This window comes from Gracilinanus agilis, chromosome 2, assembly GCF_016433145.1.
Source record: "Gracilinanus agilis isolate LMUSP501 chromosome 2, AgileGrace, whole genome shotgun sequence".
NCBI lineage: Eukaryota > Metazoa > Chordata > Mammalia > Didelphimorphia > Didelphidae > Gracilinanus > Gracilinanus agilis.
Genome location: NC_058131.1, coordinates 421,425,602 through 421,433,273, shown reverse-complemented (window position 1 = coordinate 421,433,273; position 7,672 = coordinate 421,425,602). Strand labels below are relative to the sequence as shown.

General features: G+C 42.2%; 1 protein-coding gene across 1 annotated transcript in view; it reads right to left on the bottom strand.

Annotated features, from left to right (window-relative positions):
• Positions 1–7,672, bottom strand: part of TRMT61A (tRNA methyltransferase 61A) — a 41,792-nt gene that overhangs the window by 15,147 nt on the left and 18,973 nt on the right. The gene's annotated exons all lie outside the window — the stretch shown is intronic.

The window sequence follows — 7,672 nt, the reverse complement described above, 5'->3', positions numbered from 1 at the left end:
AAGGAAGGAAGGAAGGAAGGAAGGAAGGAAGGAAGGAAGGAAGGAAGGAAGGAAGGAAGGAAGGAAGGAAGGAAGGAAGGAAGGAAGGAAGGAAGGATTCCATCTGACTCTGAGCTCCTCGGCTCTGTTTCAGGAGGTAAGCAGTGAGTTTCATCATGAATTTTCTGGAATGGTAGTAGGTCATCCCATTTATCAGAGTCCCTGAGATTTTTTGAGTTTGCTGTTACAGTATAAATTGTTCTCCTGGCTCTGCTCACTTTACTTTGCATCAGCTCAGAGAAGTCTTCCCAGCTTTCTCTGAAAGCATCTCCTTCATCTTTTCTTCTGGCACGATTATATTCCACCATATTCATAGACCATAACTTGTTCAGCGACTGCCTAATGAGTAGGCGCCCCCTCAGTTTCCAATTCTTTCCCACTGCAAACAAAGCTGCTATATAAATGTTTATACATGAATCCTTTTCCTCTTTCTTGGTTCTCTTTGAAGTGCAGACCTAGCAAAGGTATTCCTGGGTCAAAGGCTAAGGACAGTTTAATGACTTCTAGGAAAGAGTTCCAAATGGTTTTCCAGCATGTCTGGCCCTGTTCACACCAGGCATACATTCTTATCAGGACTCTTTGGGAGAGTAACCTTTGACTCTGCTCTCTCAAAGCTCTGTCGTTTTGAAGGACAGTATGGGGCACCAAGGAAAGGGCCTTGAACAGTGAAGGTCTGGTGATCTGGGCTCTACATTGGTATGAGACCGATCAGTAATTCTCATAAACTATGTTTGTTATGAGGAAGGCACACATTTAAGTTTGGCAGCACAACTAGGAAACTTATGCAAGAATGCACGAGTAAATTCCCAATAATTCCCAGGCTAGTATTTCTGTACATGTAAATTCCACAAAGTTCATGCTTTTTGAGAACCAGGGCTCTGGTGTGACTCTGGGTAGGTCACTTATGAGGGTCATGTGGGGTCTTGGTTTCCTCATCTATATGTAAGATTTAAATCAATATCAATAACTCCAAGTATTAATTTTATAAAGTTTATTAATCACTTGAAGTAGAAAGAATAAAAAGGAAATAGAAGTATAAAAACCTAATTATCTAACAAAAATAAGACCACTTGAGTTAAGTTCTCCTGTCTGGCCCAAAGCCAGCTTCTGTAGCCGGATCAGGTAAAAAGAGAGAAAGCGGGGCAGAGGTACACAAAATTTATATCCTCCCTATGTTAGCACTAACGTGAGAAGGAACGTGGGAAGCTGGGATTTAGAGTCCTGGGGAGAAAAATCTAATTATACATATAGAATGGGGACGATAATCCCTGCCCCTTCTCCTTTTCTGGGTTATAGTAAGATAGGGAATAGGAAAAACTTTGTAAACATTAAGGTATTGGGGCAGCTAGGGAGCACAGTGGATAGAGTGCCAGGCCTGGAATCAGGAGATTCAAATGGGGCATCAGACATGTCCTGGCTATGTGGCCCTGGGCAAGTCACGAAAACCCAATTGTCTAGTCCTTGCCATTCTTCTGCCCTAGAACTGATACTAAGACAGGTGGTAAGGGTTTTAAAAAAAAAATTAAGATTTTTTTATAAATTGTAAAGAACTGCCCACGAGTGAACACTTAATTGGAACCGAAGACTTCTTCAACTAGCAGTTCTCTTTTCTCTAAAGCTTCAAGGCTTAGAAAGCTTTGTCCCCACAACAGGCCAGGGAGTGACTTGCCAAGAACTATGGGATACAAAGAAAGAGGAAAAAAAACTCCAAGTAAACAAACCCAGACACTGCTCTCAAGGAGATCTCTGCCTAATGGGAAGACAACACGTGAATAATTATGTAGGAACAAGTCATGTATAAATTGGAGATAAGCAAGGGAGGGAAGGCACTAGAATGAGGGGATCAGGAAAGCTTTCTTTAGAAAGTGAGATTTTAGCTGTGACTTGAAAGATGTCAGGAGGCACAGATGAGGAAGGAGAGAGTTCTAAAGCACTGGGGAAAGCCAGTAAAAATGCCCAGAATAGGAGGATAGAGTGAGAAACCTCAATAGGCCAGTGTTGCTGAATTGTGGCATCCTTGAGGGTAAGATGTAAGAACTGGAAAGTAGGAAGGGACCAGATTATGAAGGGCTCTGAAAATCCAACAGAAGATTCTTTCTGGAGGGCAAGGTAAGTGGCTCAGTATTTAGAGAGCCAGGCTTGGAAGACAAGAGGTCCTGGGTTCTAATGTACCTTCTGACATTTCCTAGCTGTATGGCCCTGGTCAAATTACTTAATCCCCATTGCCTAGCCCTTGTAGTTTTTCTGCCTTAGAACCAATATACAGTATAGATTCTAAGACAGAAGTTAAAGGTTTAAAAACAAAACAAGAAGACTGATTTGATCCTGGAAATGGCAGGAAGTCACCAGTTTTCTGAACAGAGATGTGACAAGGCTAGGCCTTTGCTGTAGGAAGATGAATTTGACAAGTGAGTGGATGAGGACCTGGAGTGGGGAAAAACATGAAGTAAGAGGAACAAACCAGAAAAGCTCTGGGTTTGGAGCTGGAATCTTTGGATCTGAATTTCTGATCTGCTATTTAACCTGTGTGATTTTAGGCAAAGTTCTTAATCTCCCTGGGCCTCAATTTCTCCATCTTCTAAATGAAGAAGTTAGAGCCCACCTCCTTTTTTCCCAATTTTTAAATCCTATGAAGTATAACATAAAGAAAAGCTTTCTATGAGGGCTCCTTAGGCATGTCTAAGATCTCTTCAAATTCTCGAATCTGAGAAACTACAAACTGTGGCTCCAATTACTTAGAAGCAGATATGGGGTATATTTGAGACCCATCTAGTAAGTATAGATGTGAATGGGGTAGGGAGTGGGTTTGGGGTGGGGGGGAGATAAGCAGTGCTGAAGGGCATATACTTGGGGGCCCACATTATGGGATGGGCAGGGGAGAGGGGAGCTTGTGGAGAAGCCCACCACTGATCTCTGCTAGCCCCAGTTGGCCCCCTGGCTCCCCCTCTCCCAGGCCTTCCCTCCCAGCAGAAGGAGAGACAGATGGAGCTCTAGGGAAGACACAAGGAGTTTGGGGGAGGGCTGGCATCACAGGGATGGGGGAAAGGGAGGGGGGAAAATAGGGCAGAATTTCCCCACTCTCCACAATGGGAGCTGGGATTGAAATTCCAACCCAGGCTCCCAGCTTTGTATTAGAAACAAAAGAGCTGGTCTTGAGTTTCATCTCATTTTACCCCTCCGCCAAGGCCAGAAGGATTGATCTCCAGAGGGGGTCAACAACTACAATATCAGAAAGCAGGTGGAATTGGCCAGCAGAATGGCATCTCTAATTTTCTAACGCCAAGGGAGAACAGGCACAACCCACATTTTTAAAGGACTTGATAAGAGCACACACTCTCTGAGTTAAAAGAGGCCTCAAAGACCATCTCCTCCCAAATGAACAGGAATCCTAACTAAAAATTAAATTCAAGAAAAGCGGTAGTCCTTGCTTATACCCCTGTAGACAACATCCAAATTGTCTACCTCAGCCCAAGCCAGCCCCTTCCACTCCAGGGATTGTGCTAATTATTAGGAGGTTTGGCCCTGGAGCACAGTAAATCTGTCTCTCTATAGGTCCACCCAAGGCTCCTCAAACTACCCCCAGAGGTTTAATCCCTCTTCCACAAAGCAGTCTTTGAAGAGGTTCTTTCATTGGTCTTTCTTTCTTCCTTCTTTCTCTCTCTCTCTCTTTCTTTTCTCCTTCCTTCCTTCTCTCTTTTTCTTCTTTCCTTTTTTCTTTCTCTTCTTCCTTCTTTTTTCCTTCTCTTCCTTTCTTCTTTTTTCCTCCTTTCTTTCTACCTTCCTTCCTTTTTTTCTCTCTCTTCTTCCTTCCTTCCCTTTTCTTTTAAAACTCCTATCTTCTATCTTGGAATCAATATCAAGTATTGTTCCAAGGTAGAAGAGCAATAAGGGCTAGGCAACTAAGGCTAAGTGACTTGCCCAGGGTCCCACAGCTAGGAAAGGTCTGAGGCCATATCTGAACTCAGGACCTCCTATCCTTAGGCTTGTTTCTTTATCCACTAGGCCACCTAAATTGCTCTCAGTAACCCAATTTTTAGAAAAAGGAAATGGACCTACTTTGGAATGATAAATATAATATTTTTTTTTCTTTTTTTAAACCATTACCTTCTCTCTTAGAATCAATACTTGTACTGGTTCCATGGCAATAGGGGTTAAGTATCTTGCTCAGGGTCATGTAGCTAAGAAGTATCTGAGGCCACATTTGAACTCAGGAGCTCTTTCCATCCCTAGGCCTGGCTCTCCATCCGCTGAGCCATCTAGCTGCCCCTGGCATAACTTATTCTTGACGAAACCACACTTTTTTCAATGTCCAATTTTGCATTTATATGATATCAATCTGGAGCAGCAGTGTGGGACAGCTGGTAGGCAGCAGGCTTTCAAGTTAAAAAGGACTGAATTGAGGACAAATGATTTTAAGTCCAAATTCTTCAAGTCCCACCCTGACCTTGACCCTCTGGGCAAATAGCTTAAATTTCAGGCAAGGGATGGGGGGGGGGGGGAGGGTGAAATAAGAATTTATATAGTACCTCCTATATGCCAGGCACTGTGCTAAGCACCTGTCAAATATTATTGCATTTGTAGAAATAAGTTCTGAATAATACATGTATAACCCAGATGGAATTGCTTACTAGTTCCAGGATGGGGGAGGAAAGGGAGGGAAGAAGACAATTTGGATCCTATAACTTAGGAAAACGTGTGAAAATTTGTAATTACATATAATTGGTAAATAAATAAATTACAAATATTATCTCATTTATCTTCCTAACCCTGCAAAGTAGGTGCTGTTTATTATCCCCATTTTACAGATGAAGAAACTTCGGCAGACACTGGTTTCATACAACCAGTGAGTGACTGAGGCTGGATTGGATTTGAACTCAGGACTTCCTGACTCCAGGCCCATTAATCAAGGTGATAGAGTGGCTATGAAACCTATGGAGGGAGCAGCAGATGTTGGCACCCAGTCTGGGGTGACACCCTGCATGACATCTCTGCTCATTCCAATCAATTGCAGCCCATTTCTTGGAAACCTGACAGCATCTCCTGCCTGGACAATGCAATCTTAGGTCTGGTACTGGTCTCTCAGCTATCATGGTTTTGTTCTCTATCAGCTCACTAACAACAATAAAAGCTCCCACAAAGTCATTCTCTTCCCAGCAACCTTGTAAGGAAAGTAGTAAAAGTTATTATTATCCCCATTTTATAGATAAGAAAATTGAGGTTTGGAGAATTGAAACAATTTTCTCAGAATCACAAAGCTAGTCAGAGCCAAGATCACAATCCAGTGGCATGTTGTAAAAAGAACCCTGATTTTGGAATGAGGATGAGCTGGGTACAAATTCAATCTCTGTTACTTAATCTCTCTGGGGTTCAGGTTCTTTATCTGTAAAATGAAAGGGTTAGGAGCAGGCAGGTAACACTAGGTCTAGAGCCAGGAAGATGTAGGTTCAAATCTGGACTCAGACACTTCCTAGCTGTGTGACCCTGAGCAAGTCACTTAATCCAGGAATTAATAACTAAGACAGAAGGTAAGGTGTTTTTTGTTTTGTTTTTTAATGAAGGGGTTAGGCTGCCTGATCTCTAAGGTCCCTTTTCAGCTCTAAAACTATGATCCTATAGTTTCCTGATTCCAAGCCCAATTCCCTACCTTTGTTCCCCATAGCGCCTGATCTCTCTGAGGGTGGGGTATGTCTCAGTATAGGAGAACTGGCTGGTATCTGCTAAGAGACGAATAATGCCATTTGGCATTCTGAAGGGGGCTTTTAATTTTTTTACAAAATGTTTTATGCATTCTATAATCAAATCAACAGTAGGATTGCCTCTGGGAAAAGAATGACAATCAGCTGTTTCACTCCCCATCTCAGCGATTTCCTCAACCAAATTTCCAGGCTGCTTCTTCTCTCTCTCTCAGTTTCTCTTTCTCTCTGTGTGTCTGTTTCTCTCTTTCTCTGTCTCTGCTTCTATCTCTCTGTTTCTGTCTTTCTCCTCTCCTCTCTTTACTTCTCTTTCCCCATCCTTGCTCTCCCTTCTCTCCTCTCTCCTTTCCCCTCTTCTCTCTACTCCCTCCTTCTTTCCCTCCTCTTCTTCTTCCTTTTCCCTCCTCCACTCCTCTCTTCCTCTCTTTCTCTTCCATCTCTTCTCTGCTTCTGGACCCCCTCCAACAGCCAGTCAAATAGGCAGAACAAGAGCTCCAACATATACTCAATTTACACAAGAGGAATTCAACTCCTCTGTAGGAAGAGCTAGAACAGCAGGAAGGGCTGAGATCAAAAGAACCTGCACCTCCTTGACCACTGAGTCAGAGTTCTTTGCACTGGTACTGCTATTCTAGTAAATGGAGATGACCCAGGAATTCTACTATATAGAAACCATGTGATTATGGATCTGAATTGTGCCTTGTGGCTACACTGACTGATGGGTTCTAAAGATCAGTCTGATCCTCCTTGCCCCAACTTACAGGATGCTTGTTCCCTTCATGCAATGTGGAAGCAAGAGAACTTAATTTGAATTCAGTCTCTGTTCTCTGCACAAACATTCGATACAGAATTAGGACCTGCATTCAAATCTTCCTACTGCTCCTTATTATCTATGTGACTTTAATCTCCATTCCCCTTAAAGATATCAGTTTCCTCATCTGTAAAATTAAGGGATTAGACTAGATAATCTTTAAAAGCTGGTCACCTTTGTTCTCTGGACCTTATTCTTTGTTCTCACTCCCTGGACTTTAACCTCAGTATATTATAATTTTCCCGATCCATGAAATGGATGTGATGTTCTGGTTCCACAGATGAGTTCTAGGGGTGCCTAGCACAGTCTTCCTCCCCCATCTGGGAAGCCTAGGCAATACTCCAAGAACAGAAGAGCTCAGTTCTAGTACTAGTTTCGTCCTAACTTGCTGTATGAGTTATTTCCTTTCTCGAGACCTGAGTTTCTTAATCCATAAAATGAAGATTTTGGATTTTGACCTAGATGATCTCTAAGGACCCTTTCAGCTCTGATGTTCTCTAATTAATTATTCTAAGGTCCTTTTATTTTTTTTAAACTTACCTTCTATCTTAGAGTCAATTCTAAGAGGAAAGAGTGGCAAGGGCTAGGAAATTAAAGTTAAGTATCTGAAGTCACATTTGAATCGAGGTCCTCTAAAATCCCTGGCTTTCTATCCCTCGTGCTACCTAGCTGCCTCCCCCACTCCCACATCTTTTTTAGCTCTGATTCTAAGAGCCCTGGCTCTGCTCCTTACTAGTTATCTGTCCTCGAGCAAGTCAATTACCAGCCTATATTTCTAAATTTCCTGTGCTCTACCATGGAGGGTTGTTCTTATAAGGATAAGTAAGAGGGATGTAAAGAACCTGTAAGCAAAAAAAAAATATATATATATATGTATATATATATATATATATATGCAAAACATGGGAGATTATCATTACTATTTCCTTAGGGAAACATTTAAAGCTTCCCCAGTAAGTGCAAGAGCAAGGCAAAGATGCCACCTTTTGTAACTGTGACTTGACCTGCTTCTAGAAATGCTAGCAATATCAGTAAGTCAAGAACGAGATCAAAGGCATACGCCCAGACAAAGAGGAGACACAACTATCCCTATTTGCTGAAGACCTGATAGTTTACTACTTAGAAAATA